The sequence below is a fragment of the Cydia fagiglandana genome, chromosome 5, assembly GCF_963556715.1.
Source record: "Cydia fagiglandana chromosome 5, ilCydFagi1.1, whole genome shotgun sequence".
In the NCBI taxonomy this organism is placed as follows: Eukaryota; Metazoa; Arthropoda; class Insecta; order Lepidoptera; family Tortricidae; genus Cydia; species Cydia fagiglandana.
The window spans coordinates 19,793,706-19,820,960 of NC_085936.1; the positions used below are offsets into that span (position 1 = coordinate 19,793,706).

At 35.7% G+C, this 27,255-nt stretch overlaps 1 protein-coding gene across 1 annotated transcript in view; it reads right to left on the reverse strand.

The window, feature by feature from the left end:
* Positions 1-27,255, reverse strand: part of LOC134664756 (pre-mRNA-processing factor 17) — a 61,930-nt gene that overhangs the window by 2,277 nt on the left and 32,398 nt on the right. The gene's annotated exons all lie outside the window — the stretch shown is intronic.

Genomic DNA, 27,255 nt, shown 5'->3' on the forward strand with positions numbered 1-27,255 from the left:
GCTTTTGGGCTTGTATGGAAGTACCGCCACTGCTTTTGGCGTGAATTTAGCTGCATAAGTTCGCACGGGCACGCGTTTACTTCAAGTGTATTATTATTTAGTCGAGTCGGAAGTAACGAAAGCTCAATTTATTTAAGTGAATTTGAATTAAGTAGTGAATGTGGATTTGTTTGTTTGTTGTGACGTTTATAAGTGTTAACAATTGATGAAGTTGTTCCTTGTGACGGTATGAGATGCGTCCACGTATATATCACTCAACGAAGGCAAGGTAAAATCGTTAAACTTTGTACAAAAACGGGATATCATGCCAGCGCTAAAACCAACACCAGACTTGTGTATTCTAAGAAAAGTCAGTCGCATTAAGAGAACATTTTGTACAGCCGTTTACAAAACACAAGGATTATTGGTTTACTCCAATTAAGGTGTAATTAGAGTAACAGAAAGAAAGAAGGTAGGCCCTCTGATATGTTTGTAACATTCTATCTAGTAGTTATAGTACTTATAGTAGTACCTAGTATGCCCTGTGCGCTTTGATACTCGCAGCTCGCCGCGATACTTACGCTAGCAAATTCATTCATTCTTCATTTGAGTTCAAACTGTTCAAAGTGAGATTGGACATTTATTACGAAAACATATCTTTCGGCTTGCCTTACTCCGAAACCGTAGGCACGCCACTGGAGCGAGCGAATCGCACACTGTCCAGCACACACTTTGTTTATACTGTACTTAGCCATTTTCATTCAATTGTTTTGCAAAAGTACGTTAATATCTTTCGTAGAAAAAAAAACATATTTTGTATCTGAACGTTTGGCAGTTATCTTTTATGTGATCAGTTCAAATTTCGGTCAAAAAAATATTTTATTTGGTGTTCAGATAGGGTTGACTAGAATAACAAGCATTATTTATCGATTTTGCCGCCCTCTCACATGTCAACACCCTTTACATTGAGACAGACAGACGGCCGGACGGACATCAAAGTGATCCTATATTGGTTCCGTTTTTTTCCTTATGAAATACTAAAAATCTACCTACTATTTTCTTGAAAAAATTTCGCGCTCGCTTCGCTCGCATTTTCATTTAGGTACCTACATTTTTTGGGACAATTAAGTTGAGGTACACATATGTTATGTAAATCTATAACCCGAAGACGGACATGTAACGTAAATAAATGAATTTTTCACCTCAGCAGCTAGAACAAGGGTACTTTGCTTCTTAAAAACAGTGAGTGAGACAAAATGTCATTCAAGTGATTTTTAGGGTTCCGTACCCAAAGGGTAAAACGGGACCCTATTACTAAGACTTCGCTGTCCGTCCGTCCGTCCGTCCGTCTGTCACCAGGCTGTATCTCACGAACCGTGATAGCTAGACAGTTGAAATTTTCACAGATGATGTATTTCTGTTGCCGCTATAACAACAAATACTAAAAACAGAATAAAATAAAGATTTAAATGTGGCTCCCATACAACAAACGTGATTTTTGACCAAAGTTAAGCAACGTCGGGAGGGGTCAGTACTTGGATGGGTGACCGTTTTTTTTTTTTTTTTTTTTTGCATTATGGTACGGAACCCTTCGTGCGCGAGTCCAACTCGCACTTGCCCGGTTTTTTTATAGTCAAATGTCATTTCAACATGCGGGGTCTAATACAAGTTCGATATACTTGGGTTCTATTATCTCTGTCCCTCTAGGTATGTTCTCACTGCTTAGGGTGAAAAATTTTGTGTACTACACGAGATCAAAGTTATTTACATCTCGTGCGCTTTTGAATCCCTTACTACGCTCAAGATTCTAAATTAGTATAGAATATAATTATTATAGAATCTTTCGCTTGCACGGGACTCAAAATAAGCACTCGAAGAAATATCAAACTTTGATCTCTTGTTGTACAAATAACTATTAAACATAGGGAGCACTTATGGGGGGTAAATGAGACAGTTAAAAAACAAAATTTTGCAAACTATATCGTGTTATATATCAAGTGAAAGAGCACATTGTGGGAATCTTAAATATATTTTATTAATAATTTTAAAATAAATAGTTTAGAAGTAACTCAAGTAAATAGGCAAAAAATGACCAATTCCCCATGTATTTCCGAAACTATTGCGTCTAAAATTTTGAAAAAAATAGTTCTTTACTTATAGGTGACAGAAAAACCTATTAGAAATATGCAGTCAAGCGTGCGTCGGACTTATTACCTTGTTTTTGATCATCCCTTAGGTTTTTTTTAAACATTTCACTCATGTTTCACATCAAAACATACATTGTTGAAAATTGTGTAATGTACGGAACCCTTGGAAAGCGAGTCCGACTCGCACTTGGCCGGTTTTCTTTAAATGTCCCGGTCTGAGCGCCCACACTTATGGCAACCCTATTCTAATATCACTATTATTACGTAGAGATAAGGATCATTGTTGTTTAATCAATAAGTCATGGTAAATAAAAACCAAGGTAATAAACAACTAATGATAACGTTAATTTGTTTCGAAGATTTCCGTAATTAACAGATGGATAACCGTATTACGGATAAGTCAGTAAAGTAGGTACTATTAGTAATAAGCTATATATAATACTTATAATCAATTATAAATTATAGGTAGGTGGCTGTTAGTAATAGGTCAATTGATTTCCACTGGGTTGCATAATGAAAGGCAATTGAGTTCTATAACTTCCTTATCCTACAAGTCTCAAAGAAAATGTAGGCAAAAACACGGGATCTTTCACGGGCCGCCACTGGCAGTTAGACCAATATTTCCACACACATTTGGCGCTAGATTTTGTAATCTTACACTTCCGCATTATATGCATATATGTATGCGACCGGATTTGTCGTCTACCATCGTGGGTCCCCCCAATAGTTGCCCTTGCATACTTGGCCTCAGTTCACGACCGCCAAGCCAACGTTACTACGCTAATAATACTACGATACCAAAAAGTCATATTTACTATAGGGGTTCAAGAGTGACATAGATCTTTTTATATTGGAGGCGGTAACCATGCCACCCGTGCAATGTTATGTATGACATCGCAACAACCTCAAGATCCCGCCCTTGATAACGAATATTAACGAATGTCAAGCTAATGCTAAGCTAATCTCCTTTGATTATTTTGCCTCTACATGCAATATTAATTTACTTTTAGTACCTACCTACCTAATGCTCATTGGCAGTTGTCAGAGAGCTTTTAATGCTGCGGTGTTAGTCACTGGAAATGAATCTGTGTTATCTGTATTTGTAACAATTTTGTACTGAAATGAAAGGTCAGTTGGACAAATTGGGGCAACAACAGGTTTGAGATTGAGATATTTAAATGCTTCCGTTTTGACAATACGAATATAATTTACATGTCAGTCTCAGTGACAATTATTTTAAATAAAACCGGATTAATAATAAGATTAAATAAATAAGGTAGGTAGGGTATTGTATAGAAAACAATGGCCCTTCGAGCCGGATGTCAACGGGCAAAGTCCGCTCGATATATTTTTGATGGAGTAGGTAGATATGGGTTAATCGAATTTGTTTATCGCACTATACGTAACCTCGAGATTACGACGCCCTTCACGACAAGATGAGATCATTAGCTGAGCAAACTACATGTTTATGTCACCCTATTGATACGATCGAAATTACCGCCTGACCCACAATTTTCTTTGCCATCAGCACAGAATAAATAATAGTACTAGGTACAGAAGACTCTCTAACAAAACGCGTCTGTTACGATCAGGACAGATATGGCCGCTAGGTGGCGACAGCGCCACGCGCGGCTTATGGCTATATCCACCAAAATTGGTGTGGAACGGATGTACTTTTAGCTACCTGTAGCAAAGCGACGAAATCGTGGAGTGAGCCACGCCTGCCATCAGATTTAACGGAGCGGGCAAGGTGCTCAAATACTTATATCTGAACATGCACTTTAACATCATGGCAATAGAGGCGTTGGTCAGATATTTCTGCATACCTTGACTGCTGCGATATATCTGATGGTGACTGTACAATTTTATACCAATTTCCCAATTATCCACAACAGTTTGAAGCGCCTTGTTCAATCAGCAATGAATCCAGTAAGCAATAGTTATTAAGGCAGATAGTAGTGCGAAATGGAATGGAGCAATTTCTTTTATTGCCATAGGTACCTACCCCGTGGAAACGGTAGTGACCAATTGTTTTATATTGGATGCTTCCGGTACAATCGTTTCGCATGTCTATTGAAATATACAATAAGGTGTGGCCTGTAATATGAGCAAAAAATTAAACTGTAGGCTGTACTCCTCATACATTTGTTCAGCGACTTTTAAAAATAACTTATGGTTTGATTTTTAATACACTTTAAAGTTTATTCTAAGACGCAATGTATTGCGAATTTTGTTATCTTTATGGCGTTACAAGCAACGGCAATCACAATGATAGTTATGGCGTGGCGATGACGTCCATTGAAGCTTATATTTATTTTGTATGAAAAATAGCGAGTCTAAATACTTCATAATTTTTAAAAGTTGTTGAACAAAAGTGTCACCGTTTGAGGAGTACAATCTATGTTTTAATTATTTGCTCGTGTTACAGGACATACCCGGTAGAATCTAAGTAGTCGAAGTGTCTGTTAAGAGCGCTCTTACAAGAAAAGTCGAAATAATGCAAAATTGATGATACTAGTCGACGAAATTCAGGACTTTGTGCTCATTATTAGAAACAATGAGTACTTGTTCCAGTAAAAGCGTCTTCTTATCTTTTTAAATATCGTTGTAAATATTAGAAAAAGGACTTATTAAATTAGTAATGAATTTTTTTCTGATGGTCGTTTCCGAAAAACCCCGTGAAGCACTAAACGGCAAGCTCTTATTTGGAAATGTTGAGAAGTTTACTCTGCTAAACCTGGCTATTTTGTATTACTAATACCCTGTACTATAGGCATATCAAACGATATTTTTCCTACATACCTTTGAGAAAGAGAAAATCAAAGTAAAACGAACTCAATTTTCTCTCCGAAACAAGTGTCAATTTCTACGAAAATCTACTTAATATCGAAGTCATTTTCATACTCAAGCAATCTGCAACGTTTGCTTATACTGTTGGTATACATTAGTGTTTATGAAATTCTACTATAATTTTTTGGCAATTTTTTGAAAACTACTCTATATTACCGATGACGCGCGCTCGCCAGCTCAGTGCCGCGGCAGAGCTTGTACAGGCAGGACGTGTGTCGGTCGGCTCCGCACATTTTCAACGGCGACGACGAGGTTTTTTATCATTGTGTGCGGCGGGCGCCGTGTAAAACGCTATACTGTGTGCGTGTAAACCGCAACGAGAGACTTTGATCCTAGCACTGTTTTTATAGTATTATAATTTATAATGGTACAGTTTAAGGCGCTCTTATAGTTGAGTTTTACGTTTCCGAGGGGGTGAAGCAGACGAGTGGTAGAACAGGCGGGCGGGCGCCCCGCGCACCCCGCCGCACCATTCCCGCGCAGCATGTCTACATCCTTATTCTGGCGCCATCGGTATTCTGAATATTCTGATTTGTCAGTTCCGGGATTTTTTCCGGCAAATAATATCGAATAAGGTTTATTAGCAAATTCGTAATTTAATGAGTACTTAATGAAATTATATACAATATGAGAGTATACCCCGACAAACTAAGAACCTAATCAAATTATACCCAATTACTATGAGACAGAAATTAGTACTTAAGTACTTACCTTAAAAATATAATAGAGTTAGACCAAGAAAATTCTGCAACGATTTTGATTGCACACGCAGTGCAAGTGTTATTTTGAACGACAAACCTTCATGAAATTATGATTAACACTTGCACTGCGTGTGTAATCAAAATCGTCGCAGACTTGTAGACCAGCGGTGGAACAAAAATGGGTTTTGTGAACATTAAAGTTTTTTCTTTTTTGAAATGTTATTGTAAGCATGTTAAATAACATTCATGTAAAAAGTTAGAAAATTTTAGGTGGAGCGTTCGGCCATATTTAAATTTTTAATTTTTGCTAAATAACTATGTAAATATAAAATTAAAGTTACGAAAAACTTTAACATATTCAATAACACTTTAATTTATTCACACTATTCGGTTTTTAGAAATCTGGAACAGCTGCTTTCTGGTAAACGTAAAAACAGGAATTATTATGAAAATACAGAATTAGAGTAGCTGATATTGCAAAATTACGATATTATCTATCAACTTAGTATACATGTAAAAAGTTAGAAATGTAGACAATGTGCTTGTCTAGATATTGATTTTTCGTTAAGCAGTATAGCCAATATTGAATTAAAGTTTGTAGAGTTAATATTACACGGTCATAATAAAGATCTTACTTCTCACACAAAAGATTAGAAATATAAAATCACGGCGACACTAAATACTGATACGTAAGTATGCATTCCGAGCTTATATTAAGTTACATTTCAAACGCGCGGCGTTTGCGCGCGCCGCGCTGTGCGCCGTGGCAGGAGGCAGCGATCGACGGTCGCGGGCTAGCGGTTAGCGCGGTGCCCTTAAAAATACGCAAAGCGTTTATAAAATTATTATCAATGGTAAATAGTTATTTTACACAGTACACTAATGGAAACTTACCTTCCCTTATTTATTTCTATATGTACTAGGGATTGCCCGCGGTTTCGTTTACGTAGAATTCGTTATCGTGTTAAGTACAGAAATAATAGATACATTTGAAAATTATGGTTATATGGTATTAGGTGCATTGTCATACAGATAACTACCCTTGTTAAAGTATTCTTCAAATTCAATACACAGGTGTCATTTCAATATAATTTTGCGTAATTTGGCGCTTTTAGGTTATAAATGACTATCTAATAAATGAGGATTAATAATAAGATTAAATAAATAAGGTAGGTAGGGTATTGTATAGAAAACAATGGCCCTTCGAGCCGGATGTCAACGGGCAAAGTCCGCTCGATATATTTTTGATGGAGTAGGTAGATATGGGTTAATCGAATTTGTTTATCGCACTATACGTAACCTCGAGATTACGACGCCCTTCACGACAAGATGAGATCATTAGCTGAGCAAACTACATGTTTATGTCACCCTATTGATACGATCGAAATTACCGCCTGACCCACAATTTTCTTTGCCATCAGCACAGAATAAATAATAGTACTAGGTACAGAAGACTCTCTAACAAAACGCGTCTGTTACGATCAGGACAGATATGGCCGCTAGGTGGCGACAGCGCCACGCGCGGCTTATGGCTATATCCACCAAAATTGGTGTGGAACGGATGTACTTTTAGCTACCTGTAGCAAAGCGACGAAATCGTGGAGTGAGCCACGCCTGCCATCAGATTTAACGGAGCGGGCAAGGTGCTCAAATACTTATATCTGAACATGCACTTTAACATCATGGCAATAGAGGCGTTGGTCAGATATTTCTGCATACCTTGACTGCTGCGATATATCTGATGGTGACTGTACAATTTTATACCAATTTCCCAATTATCCACAACAGTTTGAAGCGCCTTGTTCAATCAGCAATGAATCCAGTAAGCAATAGTTATTAAGGCAGATAGTAGTGCGAAATGGAATGGAGCAATTTCTTTTATTGCCATAGGTACCTACCCCGTGGAAACGGTAGTGACCAATTGTTTTATATTGGATGCTTCCGGTACAATCGTTTCGCATGTCTATTGAAATATACAATAAGGTGTGGCCTGTAATATGAGCAAAAAATTAAACTGTAGGCTGTACTCCTCATACATTTGTTCAGCGACTTTTAAAAATAACTTATGGTTTGATTTTTAATACACTTTAAAGTTTATTCTAAGACGCAATGTATTGCGAATTTTGTTATCTTTATGGCGTTACAAGCAACGGCAATCACAATGATAGTTATGGCGTGGCGATGACGTCCATTGAAGCTTATATTTATTTTGTATGAAAAATAGCGAGTCTAAATACTTCATAATTTTTAAAAGTTGTTGAACAAAAGTGTCACCGTTTGAGGAGTACAATCTATGTTTTAATTATTTGCTCGTGTTACAGGACATACCCGGTAGAATCTAAGTAGTCGAAGTGTCTGTTAAGAGCGCTCTTACAAGAAAAGTCGAAATAATGCAAAATTGATGATACTAGTCGACGAAATTCAGGACTTTGTGCTCATTATTAGAAACAATGAGTACTTGTTCCAGTAAAAGCGTCTTCTTATCTTTTTAAATATCGTTGTAAATATTAGAAAAAGGACTTATTAAATTAGTAATGAATTTTTTTCTGATGGTCGTTTCCGAAAAACCCCGTGAAGCACTAAACGGCAAGCTCTTATTTGGAAATGTTGAGAAGTTTACTCTGCTAAACCTGGCTATTTTGTATTACTAATACCCTGTACTATAGGCATATCAAACGATATTTTTCCTACATACCTTTGAGAAAGAGAAAATCAAAGTAAAACGAACTCAATTTTCTCTCCGAAACAAGTGTCAATTTCTACGAAAATCTACTTAATATCGAAGTCATTTTCATACTCAAGCAATCTGCAACGTTTGCTTATACTGTTGGTATACATTAGTGTTTATGAAATTCTACTATAATTTTTTGGCAATTTTTTGAAAACTACTCTATATTACCGATGACGCGCGCTCGCCAGCTCAGTGCCGCGGCAGAGCTTGTACAGGCAGGACGTGTGTCGGTCGGCTCCGCACATTTTCAACGGCGACGACGAGGTTTTTTATCATTGTGTGCGGCGGGCGCCGTGTAAAACGCTATACTGTGTGCGTGTAAACCGCAACGAGAGACTTTGATCCTAGCACTGTTTTTATAGTATTATAATTTATAATGGTACAGTTTAAGGCGCTCTTATAGTTGAGTTTTACGTTTCCGAGGGGGTGAAGCAGACGAGTGGTAGAACAGGCGGGCGGGCGCCCCGCGCACCCCGCCGCACCATTCCCGCGCAGCATGTCTACATCCTTATTCTGGCGCCATCGGTATTCTGAATATTCTGATTTGTCAGTTCCGGGATTTTTTCCGGCAAATAATATCGAATAAGGTTTATTAGCAAATTCGTAATTTAATGAGTACTTAATGAAATTATATACAATATGAGAGTATACCCCGACAAACTAAGAACCTAATCAAATTATACCCAATTACTATGAGACAGAAATTAGTACTTAAGTACTTACCTTAAAAATATAATAGAGTTAGACCAAGAAAATTCTGCAACGATTTTGATTGCACACGCAGTGCAAGTGTTATTTTGAACGACAAACCTTCATGAAATTATGATTAACACTTGCACTGCGTGTGTAATCAAAATCGTCGCAGACTTGTAGACCAGCGGTGGAACAAAAATGGGTTTTGTGAACATTAAAGTTTTTTCTTTTTTGAAATGTTATTGTAAGCATGTTAAATAACATTCATGTAAAAAGTTAGAAAATTTTAGGTGGAGCGTTCGGCCATATTTAAATTTTTAATTTTTGCTAAATAACTATGTAAATATAAAATTAAAGTTACGAAAAACTTTAACATATTCAATAACACTTTAATTTATTCACACTATTCGGTTTTTAGAAATCTGGAACAGCTGCTTTCTGGTAAACGTAAAAACAGGAATTATTATGAAAATACAGAATTAGAGTAGCTGATATTGCAAAATTACGATATTATCTATCAACTTAGTATACATGTAAAAAGTTAGAAATGTAGACAATGTGCTTGTCTAGATATTGATTTTTCGTTAAGCAGTATAGCCAATATTGAATTAAAGTTTGTAGAGTTAATATTACACGGTCATAATAAAGATCTTACTTCTCACACAAAAGATTAGAAATATAAAATCACGGCGACACTAAATACTGATACGTAAGTATGCATTCCGAGCTTATATTAAGTTACATTTCAAACGCGCGGCGTTTGCGCGCGCCGCGCTGTGCGCCGTGGCAGGAGGCAGCGATCGACGGTCGCGGGCTAGCGGTTAGCGCGGTGCCCTTAAAAATACGCAAAGCGTTTATAAAATTATTATCAATGGTAAATAGTTATTTTACACAGTACACTAATGGAAACTTACCTTCCCTTATTTATTTCTATATGTACTAGGGATTGCCCGCGGTTTCGTTTACGTAGAATTCGTTATCGTGTTAAGTACAGAAATAATAGATACATTTGAAAATTATGGTTATATGGTATTAGGTGCATTGTCATACAGATAACTACCCTTGTTAAAGTATTCTTCAAATTCAATACACAGGTGTCATTTCAATATAATTTTGCGTAATTTGGCGCTTTTAGGTTATAAATGACTATCTAATAAATGAGGATTAATAATAAGATTAAATAAATAAGGTAGGTAGGGTATTGTATAGAAAACAATGGCCCTTCGAGCCGGATGTCAACGGGCAAAGTCCGCTCGATATATTTTTGATGGAGTAGGTAGATATGGGTTAATCGAATTTGTTTATCGCACTATACGTAACCTCGAGATTACGACGCCCTTCACGACAAGATGAGATCATTAGCTGAGCAAACTACATGTTTATGTCACCCTATTGATACGATCGAAATTACCGCCTGACCCACAATTTTCTTTGCCATCAGCACAGAATAAATAATAGTACTAGGTACAGAAGACTCTCTAACAAAACGCGTCTGTTACGATCAGGACAGATATGGCCGCTAGGTGGCGACAGCGCCACGCGCGGCTTATGGCTATATCCACCAAAATTGGTGTGGAACGGATGTACTTTTAGCTACCTGTAGCAAAGCGACGAAATCGTGGAGTGAGCCACGCCTGCCATCAGATTTAACGGAGCGGGCAAGGTGCTCAAATACTTATATCTGAACATGCACTTTAACATCATGGCAATAGAGGCGTTGGTCAGATATTTCTGCATACCTTGACTGCTGCGATATATCTGATGGTGACTGTACAATTTTATACCAATTTCCCAATTATCCACAACAGTTTGAAGCGCCTTGTTCAATCAGCAATGAATCCAGTAAGCAATAGTTATTAAGGCAGATAGTAGTGCGAAATGGAATGGAGCAATTTCTTTTATTGCCATAGGTACCTACCCCGTGGAAACGGTAGTGACCAATTGTTTTATATTGGATGCTTCCGGTACAATCGTTTCGCATGTCTATTGAAATATACAATAAGGTGTGGCCTGTAATATGAGCAAAAAATTAAACTGTAGGCTGTACTCCTCATACATTTGTTCAGCGACTTTTAAAAATAACTTATGGTTTGATTTTTAATACACTTTAAAGTTTATTCTAAGACGCAATGTATTGCGAATTTTGTTATCTTTATGGCGTTACAAGCAACGGCAATCACAATGATAGTTATGGCGTGGCGATGACGTCCATTGAAGCTTATATTTATTTTGTATGAAAAATAGCGAGTCTAAATACTTCATAATTTTTAAAAGTTGTTGAACAAAAGTGTCACCGTTTGAGGAGTACAATCTATGTTTTAATTATTTGCTCGTGTTACAGGACATACCCGGTAGAATCTAAGTAGTCGAAGTGTCTGTTAAGAGCGCTCTTACAAGAAAAGTCGAAATAATGCAAAATTGATGATACTAGTCGACGAAATTCAGGACTTTGTGCTCATTATTAGAAACAATGAGTACTTGTTCCAGTAAAAGCGTCTTCTTATCTTTTTAAATATCGTTGTAAATATTAGAAAAAGGACTTATTAAATTAGTAATGAATTTTTTTCTGATGGTCGTTTCCGAAAAACCCCGTGAAGCACTAAACGGCAAGCTCTTATTTGGAAATGTTGAGAAGTTTACTCTGCTAAACCTGGCTATTTTGTATTACTAATACCCTGTACTATAGGCATATCAAACGATATTTTTCCTACATACCTTTGAGAAAGAGAAAATCAAAGTAAAACGAACTCAATTTTCTCTCCGAAACAAGTGTCAATTTCTACGAAAATCTACTTAATATCGAAGTCATTTTCATACTCAAGCAATCTGCAACGTTTGCTTATACTGTTGGTATACATTAGTGTTTATGAAATTCTACTATAATTTTTTGGCAATTTTTTGAAAACTACTCTATATTACCGATGACGCGCGCTCGCCAGCTCAGTGCCGCGGCAGAGCTTGTACAGGCAGGACGTGTGTCGGTCGGCTCCGCACATTTTCAACGGCGACGACGAGGTTTTTTATCATTGTGTGCGGCGGGCGCCGTGTAAAACGCTATACTGTGTGCGTGTAAACCGCAACGAGAGACTTTGATCCTAGCACTGTTTTTATAGTATTATAATTTATAATGGTACAGTTTAAGGCGCTCTTATAGTTGAGTTTTACGTTTCCGAGGGGGTGAAGCAGACGAGTGGTAGAACAGGCGGGCGGGCGCCCCGCGCACCCCGCCGCACCATTCCCGCGCAGCATGTCTACATCCTTATTCTGGCGCCATCGGTATTCTGAATATTCTGATTTGTCAGTTCCGGGATTTTTTCCGGCAAATAATATCGAATAAGGTTTATTAGCAAATTCGTAATTTAATGAGTACTTAATGAAATTATATACAATATGAGAGTATACCCCGACAAACTAAGAACCTAATCAAATTATACCCAATTACTATGAGACAGAAATTAGTACTTAAGTACTTACCTTAAAAATATAATAGAGTTAGACCAAGAAAATTCTGCAACGATTTTGATTGCACACGCAGTGCAAGTGTTATTTTGAACGACAAACCTTCATGAAATTATGATTAACACTTGCACTGCGTGTGTAATCAAAATCGTCGCAGACTTGTAGACCAGCGGTGGAACAAAAATGGGTTTTGTGAACATTAAAGTTTTTTCTTTTTTGAAATGTTATTGTAAGCATGTTAAATAACATTCATGTAAAAAGTTAGAAAATTTTAGGTGGAGCGTTCGGCCATATTTAAATTTTTAATTTTTGCTAAATAACTATGTAAATATAAAATTAAAGTTACGAAAAACTTTAACATATTCAATAACACTTTAATTTATTCACACTATTCGGTTTTTAGAAATCTGGAACAGCTGCTTTCTGGTAAACGTAAAAACAGGAATTATTATGAAAATACAGAATTAGAGTAGCTGATATTGCAAAATTACGATATTATCTATCAACTTAGTATACATGTAAAAAGTTAGAAATGTAGACAATGTGCTTGTCTAGATATTGATTTTTCGTTAAGCAGTATAGCCAATATTGAATTAAAGTTTGTAGAGTTAATATTACACGGTCATAATAAAGATCTTACTTCTCACACAAAAGATTAGAAATATAAAATCACGGCGACACTAAATACTGATACGTAAGTATGCATTCCGAGCTTATATTAAGTTACATTTCAAACGCGCGGCGTTTGCGCGCGCCGCGCTGTGCGCCGTGGCAGGAGGCAGCGATCGACGGTCGCGGGCTAGCGGTTAGCGCGGTGCCCTTAAAAATACGCAAAGCGTTTATAAAATTATTATCAATGGTAAATAGTTATTTTACACAGTACACTAATGGAAACTTACCTTCCCTTATTTATTTCTATATGTACTAGGGATTGCCCGCGGTTTCGTTTACGTAGAATTCGTTATCGTGTTAAGTACAGAAATAATAGATACATTTGAAAATTATGGTTATATGGTATTAGGTGCATTGTCATACAGATAACTACCCTTGTTAAAGTATTCTTCAAATTCAATACACAGGTGTCATTTCAATATAATTTTGCGTAATTTGGCGCTTTTAGGTTATAAATGACTAGCGACATATATTTTTTAAGAGCGATCATCTCCGATAATATTTACTTTATCATAAAATCAATTTCAAACTGACGTTATTCAATATTAGACCAGCGGTGGAACAAAAATGGGTTTTGATAACATTAAAGTTTTTTCTTTTTTGATATGTTATTGTAAGCATGTTAAATAACATTCATGTAAAAAGTTAGAAAATTTTAGGTGGAGCGTTCGGCCATATTTAAATATTTCAATTTTTGCTAAATAACTATGTAAATATAAAATTAAAGTTACAAAAAACTTTAACATATTCAATAACACTTTAATTTAGTCACAATATTCGGTTTTTAGAAATCTGGAACAGCTGCTTTCTGGTGAACGTAAAAACACGAATTATTATGTAAATACAGAATTAGAGTAGCTGATATTGCAAAATTACGATATTACCTATCAACTTAGTATACATGTAAAAAGTTAGAAATGTAGACAATGTGCTTGTCTAGATATTGATTTCTGGTTAAGCAGTATAGCCAATATTGAATTAAAGTTTGTAGAGTTAATATTACACGGTCATAATAAAGATCTTACTTCTCACACAAAAGATTAGAAATATAAAATCACGGCGACACTAAATACTGATACGTAAGTATGCATTCCGAGCTTATATTAAGTTACATTTCAAACGCGCGGCGTTTTCGCGCGCCGCGCTGTGCGCCGGGGCAGGAGGCAGCGATCGACGGTCGCGGGCTAGCGGTTAGCGCGGTGACCTTAAAAATACGCAAAGCGTTTATAAAATTATTATCAATGGTAAATAGTTATTTTACACAGTACACTAATGGAAACTTACCTTCCCTTATTTATTTCTATATGTACTAGGGATTACCCGCGGTTTCGTTTACGTAGAATTCGTTATCGTGTTAAGTATAAAAATAATAGATACATTTGAATCAGAATCAGAATCAGAATTATTTTATTTGCTAGAATACTTAAAACAACATGTAGTACAGGATGTTAAGGATGAAAATTATTTTAGGTGCATTGTCATACAGATAACTACCCTTGTTAAAGTATTCTTCAAATTCAATACACAGGTGTCATTTCAATATAATTTTGCGTAATTTGGCGCTTTTAGGTTATAAATGACTAGCGACATATATTTTTTAAGAGCGATCATCTCCGATAATATTTACTTTATCATAAAATCAATTTCAAACTAACGTTATTCAATATTTATCATGTTAAAGTCAATATTACCAACCAACTGATCCAATTTACCTACGGAAACAACTCAAAATTTGCATCAAATTAAATGCCACTTTTCTTATCCGTTTCGAACAATCAAGAGGGCCTTTACGAGCTGATGTGATGAAAATTTTATTTAACCTTCGTCCCTCGAAACCTTCACTACGCTCAAGGTTCAATTTTACGAACCACTCGCTACGCTCGTGCTTCAATTTTAGAATGTTTGAATTTGTGAATGTACTTCCTGCCTCGCACAGCCAAACTGTGGAATGAACTGTCCGATACGACCTTCAAACCTTAAAAGACCCCCATCTTAAAGGTCGGCAACGCGCTTGCAACCCTTCTGGTGTTGCGGGTGTCCATGGGCGGCGGTAATCGCTAACCACCAGGTGATCCGTCTGCTCGTTTGCCTCCTATTTAATAAAAAAAAATGTTTCGCTTGTTTGGGTATCAATATTAGCACGAGCGGTTAATCAACAACTTTTCCCCTTGTAGAACAAATAAGGTAGGTGAAGTGCAGGCATATGAGGCCCGGCGGGTAACAAGGCCCAGCATTCAAAAATAACAGTTGCTCCCTATTATTCCCAATTATTCTGAATTTGTACTTGTTGCTAAGAAGGCCCACTGTCAGTGCAGGTAAAAAGGTCCAGTTCCGGGCCTTATTGAACGTATGAGATGAAATATTAGATTAAAATATTTTAAGATAATTTTGAATATTTTTAATCTCTTATTAATAAGGTCGATTTGAAGAAACTTCTATAAAATTATGACTTATAAGTAACACTTGCACTGCGTGGGCTGACAAAATTGCTGCAGACTTTTCTTGGTCTAACTCTAATAATTTATCACTTGCTTTATTGACCTAAAGACGTTTATAGAATCAAAAAGTCTAATGACATTGAGGCACTTATACTTTTTAAAGGCAGTAACTATTTACAAGTGACTTTTTTTGTTAATACATAGGTAGGTATTTACGATAGAAGTGCGAAAAATAGATATTTTGCAACGAGTGACAAATTTTAGCACACGGCCAAAGGGAGTGTTTTAATGTGCTTATTATAGCACCGGTGTCGTAATATAGCACCAGATGTACTGTCAAAATTATGTTAAAAGATAATACTTATTTCTTACGAATAAATATTTATACTGTAAAAAATTATCCCACCAAACACATTTTCATGTAAATTGTTGCTAAGACGAAACCATAAGACTCGCACTGTCAAAAAGTTGTCAGATCTCTTGTCGAGCCAAGCTTCAAACTCTACAAGCCCTAACTTCACTAACTCTACACCTTAGTCAAAATATGTGGCTTGGCTGTTTCGCTACCGCCACATGGGCATAAGGTGAAAAATTTATTAAATTCATTATTTTTAGGGTTCCGTACCTCAAAAGGAAAAATACTGAACCCTTATAGGATCACTCGTGTGTCTGGCTGTCCGTCTGTCACAGCCTTTTTGCTCCGTAACTACTGCACCAATAAGTCGAAATTTGGTATACACATGTAAGTCTATAACCCAAGAACATACATGTAAAGTAAATAATAGAAATTCAAATAAAGGGGTCACTTTTGAGATGAATGATAAATAGAAGAAAAAAACACTATATCTTGTTATATATCAAATTAAGGGGCTCATTGTGAGAACCTCAGATATATTTTTTCATAATTTTAAAATAAATAGTTTAGAAGTTATTTAAGAAAATACGCAAAAACTGACCATATCTCCGAAACTACTGGGTCTAAAATTATGAAAAAAATACACATATTAGCTCTTTTCCTATAGATGCCAGAAAAACCTATTAGAAATGTGCAGTCAAGCGTGAGTCGGACTTAAGTACCTAGTTTTCCGATCCCTACGGGTTTTTTAAAGACATTTTACTCACTTTTCTCTAAAAAAACTATATATTGTTAAACTTGTGTAATGTACGGAACCCTTGGAACGCGAGTCCGACTCGCATTTGGGCGGTTTTTGTATTATACTTACAGTAGTTCTTGTAGAAACGAAACGGCCAAGCCACATACTTTTGGTGTAGAGCTAGTAAAGTTAGAGGGCTTGTAGAGTTAGAAGCTTGGCAAGAGATCTGATAACTTTTTGACAGTGCGAGCCTTATGGTTTCGTTTGGGCAACATTTTACATCAAAATGTTTTTGGTGGGATTTCACTTCTTTTTGTAAGTTGCTTATGACAATCTTCCATGCCCTAATTTAAAGGGTTGGGGGTGACTTACTATTAAAAATCCTGAAATAAGTATCTGGGGGCATTTGTTACACAATGTATGTACTTCTTACTGATTCCCCATATAAACCCTTCACCCCGTAAGGGTAAACTTTGGAGTTGAAATCTGCCTTCACCCCGTAAGGGTAAACTTTGAGGTTGAAATCTATTCTATATCCTTCCCCATAACAATACCTATCTACATACCAAATTTCAACTAAATCGGTTCAGCGATTATTGATTCCCCATACAAAATTAAACCCCCTCTTCATCCCCTTAGGGATAACATTTTTTTTAATTTATTTGTTGTTTGTGTACTAAAACTATCTTACATACCAAATTTCAGCTTCTTAGAGGACTTCAGGAAGTACCCGGTATTGATGATCATCAAGTGAGTGAGTCAGTGACGAAATCGAAGTTTTTAGATATGAATAAAATCTAAAGTATAAGAGCTATGCAATTGATATGCTTAATAAGTCCGAGAACTTTGTTTATCTGGTATAATCCAACCCCAAGTTATGAGGGTTCCAAAAAACGACGAAGCGCTTCGAGAAAAGGTAGATAGTGCCTTTGCGCTTTGCTCGTCTTGGCAGGGGCACTGCCGTGCCCCCAGATGTTAAAAGATGATACTACTGTAACTAATAAAGATTTATGTTTAGTTACCTACTATTTTCGCGTAAACTAGACAGTTTTTATATCTTTAGTTATTAAGGCCCAAAATAATTATTTTCACTTATTATAAATAAATCCTCCTGTTATGAAGTATCAAATATTGTTATTTGTATATGTATAGCTCTTAAGTTAAAAACAATAAAATCTGTTATTACCTACTGTCGAAATGATTATTTTTTGCGGGATTAAGTAATACACTGCTAGTGTTCAATAAGGCCCATAATAGGACTTTTAAGGTATATTTTCCAAGAGTATCGTAATATTTTTATAACTATTTTGGTATAATGAAGAAACTTAAATAAATGAGAAACCTATTTGAGTGAGTTTTTCATACTTCATATCCTGTTTATTAAAAAAAAAACATTTTAATTAAAGGTGGGCTGTATATAGGCATATACGGCCCACACGGAATATAGAATAAGGTAAGTGGCCTCACTTACTTTACCTTACTTTACCGTGTAATATTGAGCAGTTGGTTTATAATATACATACATATTATGATATTGACCTTGAATAGTACAGGACATGACAATAGGAACCAGAAATAGGTATAGTTGGTCAAACCATTTGTCAGTAAATAAAAACAAAAAAACTATATTCATCCTTTTCTTTTGGGTGCTAGTACTAGTGTAAGTGAAAGATAGTATGATGATTCTCTCTGTCTATGTTTGAAATGAGACATTCCTTTGACAAACTATGTATAGTAAAAAATAGTTGTGAATATCTTGTACATTTTTATTACAATATTAGTCAAGATAATGAAATATAGCTGGTCAAGCAAATCTTGTCACAAAAAAAAGGCGCGAAACACAAATTTTCTATGGGACGATATCCCTTCGCGCCTACATTTTTCAAATTTGCCGCCTCTTTCTACTGCCCAGATCTGATTGACCAGCTGTAGGTATTTATACGTAATAAGATATTTTAATTTCACGTAATGTCTGCATCTAATTTATATATGTGCACGGTAAACAAACAAATGAATGATAAGAAAAGACAGACAGTGTTACTGAGCGGGAGGTGGGGCGAGGGGCGAAGTATAGGTAGGCTATGATAGGCTCTCGAGCGCCGCGCCGGCGACTGACGGACCAGCGCGGCGTATGTATGAATTTCGCGCCTTTTTAACTAGATTTTACTATTACAATGCAAGCTACACGCAGAAATTTCTTACTTTCCATAATATGGCTGCGTATATTATTTTATAGTAATAGACTTATTTTTACAGACTCTAATTCAATATTAGATCTTATAGGACAAAAAACGCATATTAATTCTAGAGCATATATCTTATTCTTCTAGCTTTTTAGCGTGCCTATTAACTTAAAAAATGAGATATGTTGTTGTGGATTTATTAAACTTTAATTCAATATCGACAAAATAATAAGCTAATTAGTAGTTTGACAAAGAAGCACGTTAAAAAAATTTCTAATAATTTTACATTATAAAGCGTCATACATATTATAAACAATGGAACTTAAACATTGCACTTTAATTCAATATTAAAAAATCATTACTAAAAATATATAAATACCTAATTTATATCTAACGCTCGTTCTAACTTTTCATCACATATTGCAAATATGCTTAAAAATATGTCCCATATCAGGTAAGTATCACTTTTTCAACTTTAGAATTATCAAAACTTATAGTGCAAAAATCCGGTCCCACTATTGAGCTATATTTATCATTTTAAAGTCAATATTACCAACCAACTGATCCAATTTACCTACGGTAACAACTCAAAATTTGCATCAAATTAAATGCCACTTTTCTTATCCGTTACGAACAATCAAGAGGGCCTTTACGAGCTGATGTGGTGAAAATTTTATTTAACCTTCGTCCCTTGAAACCTTCACTACGCTCAAGGTTCAACTTTACGAACCACTAACTACGCTCGTGGTTCAATTTTAGAATGTTTGAATTTGTGAATGCCTCGAACAGCCAAACTGTGGAATGAACTGTCCGATACGACCTTCAAACCTTCAAAGACCCCCATCTTAAAGGTCGGCAACGCGCTTGCAACCCTTCTGGTGTTGCGGGTGTCCATGGGCGGCGATAATCGCTAACCACCAGATGATCCGTCTGCTCGTTTGCCTCCTATTTAATAAAAAAAAATGTTTCGCTTGTTTGGGTATCAATATTAGCACGAGCGGTTAATCAACAACTTTTCCCCTTGTAAAACAAAAAAATAAGGTAGATGAGGTGCAGGCATATGAGGCCCGGCGGGTAACAAGGCCCAGCATTCAAAAATAGCAGTTGCTCCCTATTATTCCCAATTATTCTGAATTTGTACTTGTTGCTAAGAAGGCCCACTGTCAGTGCAGGTAAAAAGGTCTAGTCCCGGGCCTTATTGAACGTATGAGATGAAATATTAGATTAAAATATTTTAAGATAATTTTCAATATTTTTAATCTCTTATTAATAAGGTCGATTTGAAGAAACTTCTATGAAATTATGACTTATAAATAACACTTGCACTGCGTGGGCTGTCAAAATTGCTGCAGACTTTTCTTGGTCTAACTCTAATAATTTTTCACTTGCTTTATTGACCTAAAGACGTTTTAAAGAATCAAAAAGTCTAATAACATTGAGGCACTTATACTTTTTAAAGGCAGTAACTAATTACAAGTGACTTTTTTTTGTTAATACATAGGTAGGTATTTACGATCATCATCATATATTTAAGAGTATGACTCTTGTCGGTGGAGCAAATTCCATGTTTGGCGGTCCTCCGCCTTCTCTTTGACAGCCCGATACGACACGACTTTGATCTTTTCCTTTATTTGATCCATGTACGCTCTCCTTGGTCTTCCCCTCTTCCTGTTTGCTTCAACTTTCCCTTCTATGATATTTTTGATAAATTCGTCGTGTCGTATCAGGTGCCCAAGCATCCTTCCTCTTCTATTGTCTATAGTTCTTAACAAACTCCTCCTCTCTCCTACTACATAGGCCACACTGAATGTTTTGCACTACTGGCCACTGGTAAACATTTAAATTATGAATTGTATATTTAAAAAAAATACAGGCTTTTGATTATGGAATGTGACAAATGTTGGCGACAAATCGATCGTCTTTTGTTTTTAATGGCTTGTCAAAGTAAGTCAGTGCGTTGAACGTGGCTTTAACGCGAAAATATTTTTAGAGCTATGATTTTGTTATGATTTTAAAAGTTCGCTTACTCCGCAAGAGTGTAGTGCTTGCCTTCAAAATGCTTTTGGGATTGAAGCACCACATCTGAGCATCGTGAGGCGTTGGTATGGTGAATTTAGTAGAGACAGTATTATTCTAGATAATGATTTTCGTGAAGGTCGACCGTCCACGGCGATCATTCAAGGAAACGTGGCTACTGTGAGACGACTCATTGAAGAAAACCCACGAATCACCTATGACGAAATTTGAGGACAATTAGGGATAAGTATGAGACAAATACAAAAGATTTTACAAGAATATTTAAAAGTCGGGAAGCCTTGTTGTCTTTGGATTCCTCACGAATTAACTTCAGTCCAAAAACAGGTACTTTTTGACTGGTGCCGAGAAATGCTGCGTAAGTACAAGCAATAAAGTTCAAATGCTGTATATAACATCGTTAGAGGAGATGAAATCTGGATTTACTGCTACGATCCGGAAAAAAGGCATTAGTCCAGTCAATGGGTCTTTCGAAGGTGACAGGAGGCCCATAGAAGTTCAACAAGCCAAAAGCGTTGCCAAACATTTTGATCGTCTGTTTTTTTTAAACGCGACTTTTTTGTACCGTACTTTTAAATAATAAAAGAACGTTAAATACTGAGTAGTACACTACTATTTGTGTGCCCGCAGTCATTGAAAAAGACCGCGAGAGACGACCGAGAAGCCGCATCCTCCTGCGTCATAATAATGCGTCCACCGATACCGCAATAAAGGCAAAAACATTTTTTAATTACGAAAACGTGGAAAATGTCTCTTATACGGATTATAATCCAGACACTGCACCCTGTGACTTCTATCTATTTCCCAAAATTAAGGATTTAATTTGGGGTTTGACATTTAAGACCCCGGATAAGGCAGTTACTACGTTTCATCACCACGTCGAAAACATGCAGTCAAGTGATTGGGCCTCATGCTTCCAAAAATGGTCTGAGCGAGTGAATATGTGCATAGAATGTAAAGGGAAACATTTTGAGAAGCAATAAATGTATTATTATGGTTATAAATGATTTTATTCAAAAGTTACGCAAAACTTTCAGTGCGGCCCTCGTATGCGTAAAACCTCTTCGTTAGTTTTCTTTTCTTTTACGATAGAATTGCAAAAAATAGATATTTTGCAACGAGTGACGAATTTTAAAACACGGTCAAAGGGAGTGTTTTAACGTGCTTATTATAGCACCGGTCGTAATGTAGCACCAGATGTACTGTAAAAATTATGTTAAAAGATAATACTTACTGTTACGAATAAATATTTTTACTGTAAAAAAATATCCCACCAAACACATTTTCATGTAAATTTTGTTGCTAAGACGAAACCATAAGACTCGCACTGTCAAAAAGTTGTCAGATCTCTTGTCGACCCAAGCTTCAAACTCTACAAGCCCTAACTTCACTAACTCTACACCTTAGTCAAAATATGTGGCTTGGCTGTTTCGCTACCGCCACATGGGCATAAGGTGAAAAATTTATTAAATTCATTATTTTTAGGGTTCCGTACCTCAAAAGGAAAAATACTGAACCCTTATAGGATCACTCGTGTGTCTGGCTGTCCGTCTGTCACAGCCTATTTGCTCCGCAACTACTGCACCAATAAGTTGAAATTTGGTATACACATGTAAGTCTCTAGCCCAAGGACATACACGTAAAGTAAATAATAGAAATTAAAATAAAGGGGTCACTTTTGAGATGAATGATAAATAGAAGAAAAAAAAACTATATCTTGTTATAATTAATATAAGAGAATTAGAATATGAATTAATATAAGAGAATTTTGTTAGAATTTTAATTAGTATAAGATAGATATGTATATTGTCATGTTATTTTCTCGAACTCCCCATCGGCATACAAACCTCCTCAAGGTTTTGCCCACGATGGGTCTTGTAATAATAATGTAAGTACTTTATTTAGCTTATTGTTCAATAAATTAAATATATATATATATATATATATATATATCAAACGAAGGGGCTCATTGTAAGAATCTCAGATATATTTTTTCATAATTTTAAAATAAATAGTTTAGAAGTTATTTAAGAAAATACGCAAAAAATGACCATTCCCCCCTCCCCCCTTATCTCCGAAACTACTGGGTCTAAAATTATGAAAAAAATACACATATTAGCTCTCTTCCTATAGATGACAGGAAAACCTATTAGAAATGTGCAGTCAAGCGTGAGTCGGACTTAAGTACCTAGTTTTCCGATACCTACGGGTTATTTAAATACTCACTTTTCTCTTAAAAAAATATATTGTTAAAAATTGTGTAATGTACAGAACCCTTGGAACGCGAGTGCGACTCGCATTTGGGCGGTTTTTGTATTATACTTACATACAATAGTTCTTGTAGAAACGAAACGGCCAAGCCACACACTTTTGGTGTAGAGCTAGTAAAGTTAGAGGGCTTGTAGAGTTAGAAGCTTGGCAAGAGATCTGATAACTTTTTGACAGTACGAGCCTTATGGTTTCGTTTGGGCAACATTGTACATCAAAATGTTTTTGATGGGATTTCACTTCTTTTTGTAAGTTGTTTATGACAATCTTCCATCCCCTAATTTAAAGGGTTGGGGGTGATTTACTATTAAAAATCCTGATATAAGTATCTGGGGGCATCTGTTACACAATGTACTTCTTACTGATTCCCCATATAACCCTTCACCCCGTAAGGGTAAACTTTGGGGTTGAAATCTGCCTTCACCCCGTAAGGGTAAACTTTGAGGTTGAAATCTATTCTATATCCTTCCCCATAACAATACCTATCTACATACCAAATTTCAACTAAATCGGTTCAGCGATTATTGATTCCCCATACAAAATTAAACCCCCTCTTCATCCCCTTAGGGATAACATTTTTTTTAATTTATTTGTTGTTTGTGTACTAAAACTATCTTACATACCAAATTTCAGCTTCTTAGAGGACTTCAGGAAGTACCCGGTATTGATGATCATCAAGTGAGTGAGTCAGTGACGAAATCGAAGTTTTTAGATATGAATAAAATCTAAAGTATAAGAGCTATGCAATTGATATGCTTAATAAGTCCGAGAACTTTGTTTATCTGGTATAATCCAACCCCAAGTTATGAGGGTTCCAAAAAACGACGAAGCGCTTCGAGAAAAGGTAGATAGTGCCCTTGCGCTTTTCTCGTCTTGGCGGGGGCACTGCCGTGCCCCCAGATGTTAAAAGATGAGACTACTGTAACTAATAAAGATTTATGTTTAGTTACCTACTATTTTCGCGTAAACTAGACAATTTTTATATCTTTAGTTATTAAGACCCAAAATAATTATTTTCACTTATTATAAATAAATCCTCCTGTTATGGAGTATCAAATATTGTTATTTGTATATGTATAAGTCTTAAGTTAAAAACAATAAAATCTGTTATTACCTACTGTCAAAATGATTATTTTTTGCGGGATTAAGTAATACACTGGTAGTGTTCAATAAGGCCCATAATAGGACTTTTATAAAAGGTATATTTTCCAAGAGTATCGTAATATTTTTATAACTATTTTGGTATAATGAAGAAACTTAAATAAATGAGAAACCTATTTGAGTGAGTTTTTCATACTTCATATCCTGTTTATTAAAAAAAAACCATTTTAATTTAAGGTGGGCTGTATATAGGCATATACGGCCCACACGGAATATACAATAAGGTAAGTGAGGCCACTTACCTTATTGTATATTCAGGATGTATACCGTGTAATATTGATCAGTTGGTTTATAATATACATATTATGATATTGACGTTGAATAGGACAGGACATGACAATAGGAACCAGAAATAGGTATAGTTGGTCAAACCAATTTGTCAGTAAATAAAAACAAAAAACTATATTCATCCTTTTCTTTTGGGTGCTAGTACTAGTGTAAGTCAAAGATAGTATGATGATTCTCCCTGTCTATGTTTGAAATGAGACAGTCCTTTGACAAACTATGTATAGTAAAAAATAGTTGTGAATATCTTGTACATTTTTATTACCTACAATATTAGTCAAGATAATGAAATATAGCTGGTCAAGCAAATCTTGTCACTAAAAAAAGGCGCGAAATTCAAATTTTCTATGGAACGATATCCCTTCGCACCTACATTTTTCAAATTTGCCGCCTCTTTCTACTGACAAGATCTGATTGACCAGCTGTAGGTATTTTTACTTAATAAGATACATATTTTAATTTCACGTAATGTCCGCATCTAATTTATATATGTGCACGGTAAACAAACAAATGAATGATAAGAAAAGACAGACAGTGTTACTGAGCGGGAGGTGGGGCGAGGGGCGAGGTATAGGTAGGCTATGATAGGCTCTCGAGCGCCGCGCCGGCGACTGACGGACCAGCGCGGCGTATGTATGAATTTCGCGCCTTTTTAACTAGATTTTACTATTACAATGCAAGCTACACACAGAAATTTCTTACTTTCCATAATATGGCTGCGTATATTATTTTATAGTAATAGACTTATTTTTACAGACTCTAATTCAATATTAGATCTTATAGGACAAAAAACGTATATTAATTCTAAAGCATATATCTTATTCTTCTAGCTTTTTAGCTTGCCTATTAACTTATAAATTTAGATATGTTGTTGTGGATTTATTAAACTTTAATTCAATATCGACAAAATAATAAGCTAATTGTAGTTTGACAAAGAAGCACGTTAAAAAAATTTCTAATAATTTTACATTATAAAGCGTCATACATATTATAAACAATGGAACTTAAACATTGCACTTTAATTCAATATTAAAAAATCATTACTAAAAATATATAAATACCTAATTTATATCTAACGCTCGTTCTAACTTTTCATCATATATAGCATATGTGCTTAAAAATATGTCCTATATCAGATAAGTATCACTTTTTCAACTTTAGAATTATCATAACTTTTAGTGCAAAAATCCGGTCCCACTATTGAGCTATTGGTCTAATTCTAGAAGTCAATTTCGGGCAAGTAGGTATTGAAAATAAGGAGGAATAGGAATACTGTAGTTCGTTTTTCTTAGCATTAGAAAGTACTTGAAAGAAGGTAAGCGATCTAGACATGTCTTTTAATTGAATGGCGCTTATTAAAAATCAGTAACTATTACTTATGAAAGCTTATTTTATATATTGGGACTTTTATTTTATATAAAACCAATCAACATTTGGCATGATGTGTCACATCCCCGTAGCTGCAGGCGTCCATAGGCTATGGTGAATGCGGGTCGTATGCTGGCTTGCCACCAGTGTGGTATATAAAAACAGCATTTTTTGGAATAAATTTCCATATAGCACGGTACGGACTTGGCGGAAATAAGGTAGAAGTACTAGTGCACAACGCTGCACTAGTATTCGACACGGGCACTTTATGTCAAAGTGACAAGAATTAAATTTGAATACAGAAAGATCGTCGCCGTTCAAATTTAACCTATAGGGTAAAGGCACCAGTGCTCAGCCATGCACCAGTAGTCAGCCTTTCTTGCCTATTTTTGGTTGTAACTATTAAAGTTTTTCTAATTTTCATGTGAAAACTAGGTAATATTATAGATTGATAAGTTATTCATTGAAAAATACCTTAATTTTTAAACGAATACTCTACGATGATCCACAAAAAAATTTCAAAGTGGTGTCTTCTGACATGAAAGGTTAAGACATATGCGCCATTTTTTTTGGGATGTCACATGGTATTTTGATAAGACGATAGCAGCTGAATTGTGATTTATTTTTAAAATAATATGGACTGCTTTGCCTAATTAATACCTAAACTATCTGAAAAACGTAAAAGATTAATATTAATCCATGTGGAAGTAATATTTTTACGGCGGCTGACTATTGGAAACTACTTTTTGTACAAAATCCAATAGTCAGCCTCCCCTGGCTGACTACTGGGTTTGAAGCAGTAATTTTAAAAAGGTCGTAAACCCAGAAGTCAGCCGGGGGAGGCTGACCATAGGATTAAGGATTTATTATTATTTTAAAATGAAGTGTAAGTCGTTAAATCAAGCCGCTTTAAAAAATTACGTTATTATGAATTTATTTGATTGAAATACATTAAATACCCGGTAGTCAGCCTGTGGCTGACCACTGGTCTATAAGCTTACTCTATTCGAACCCACTAATCAGCCATTAGAATAGGATGGCTGGGCACTGGGTACCTAAAGGCTGTGTATTGGTATACAGGGGGCTGATTACTGGCAAAAATGCCCTTTTATTATATTTAATTAAATATTTCCAAAAGTTGAATTCAATTAAGTTTTATTCTTTACAAAAATTTAACTTTATTAAATTCTTG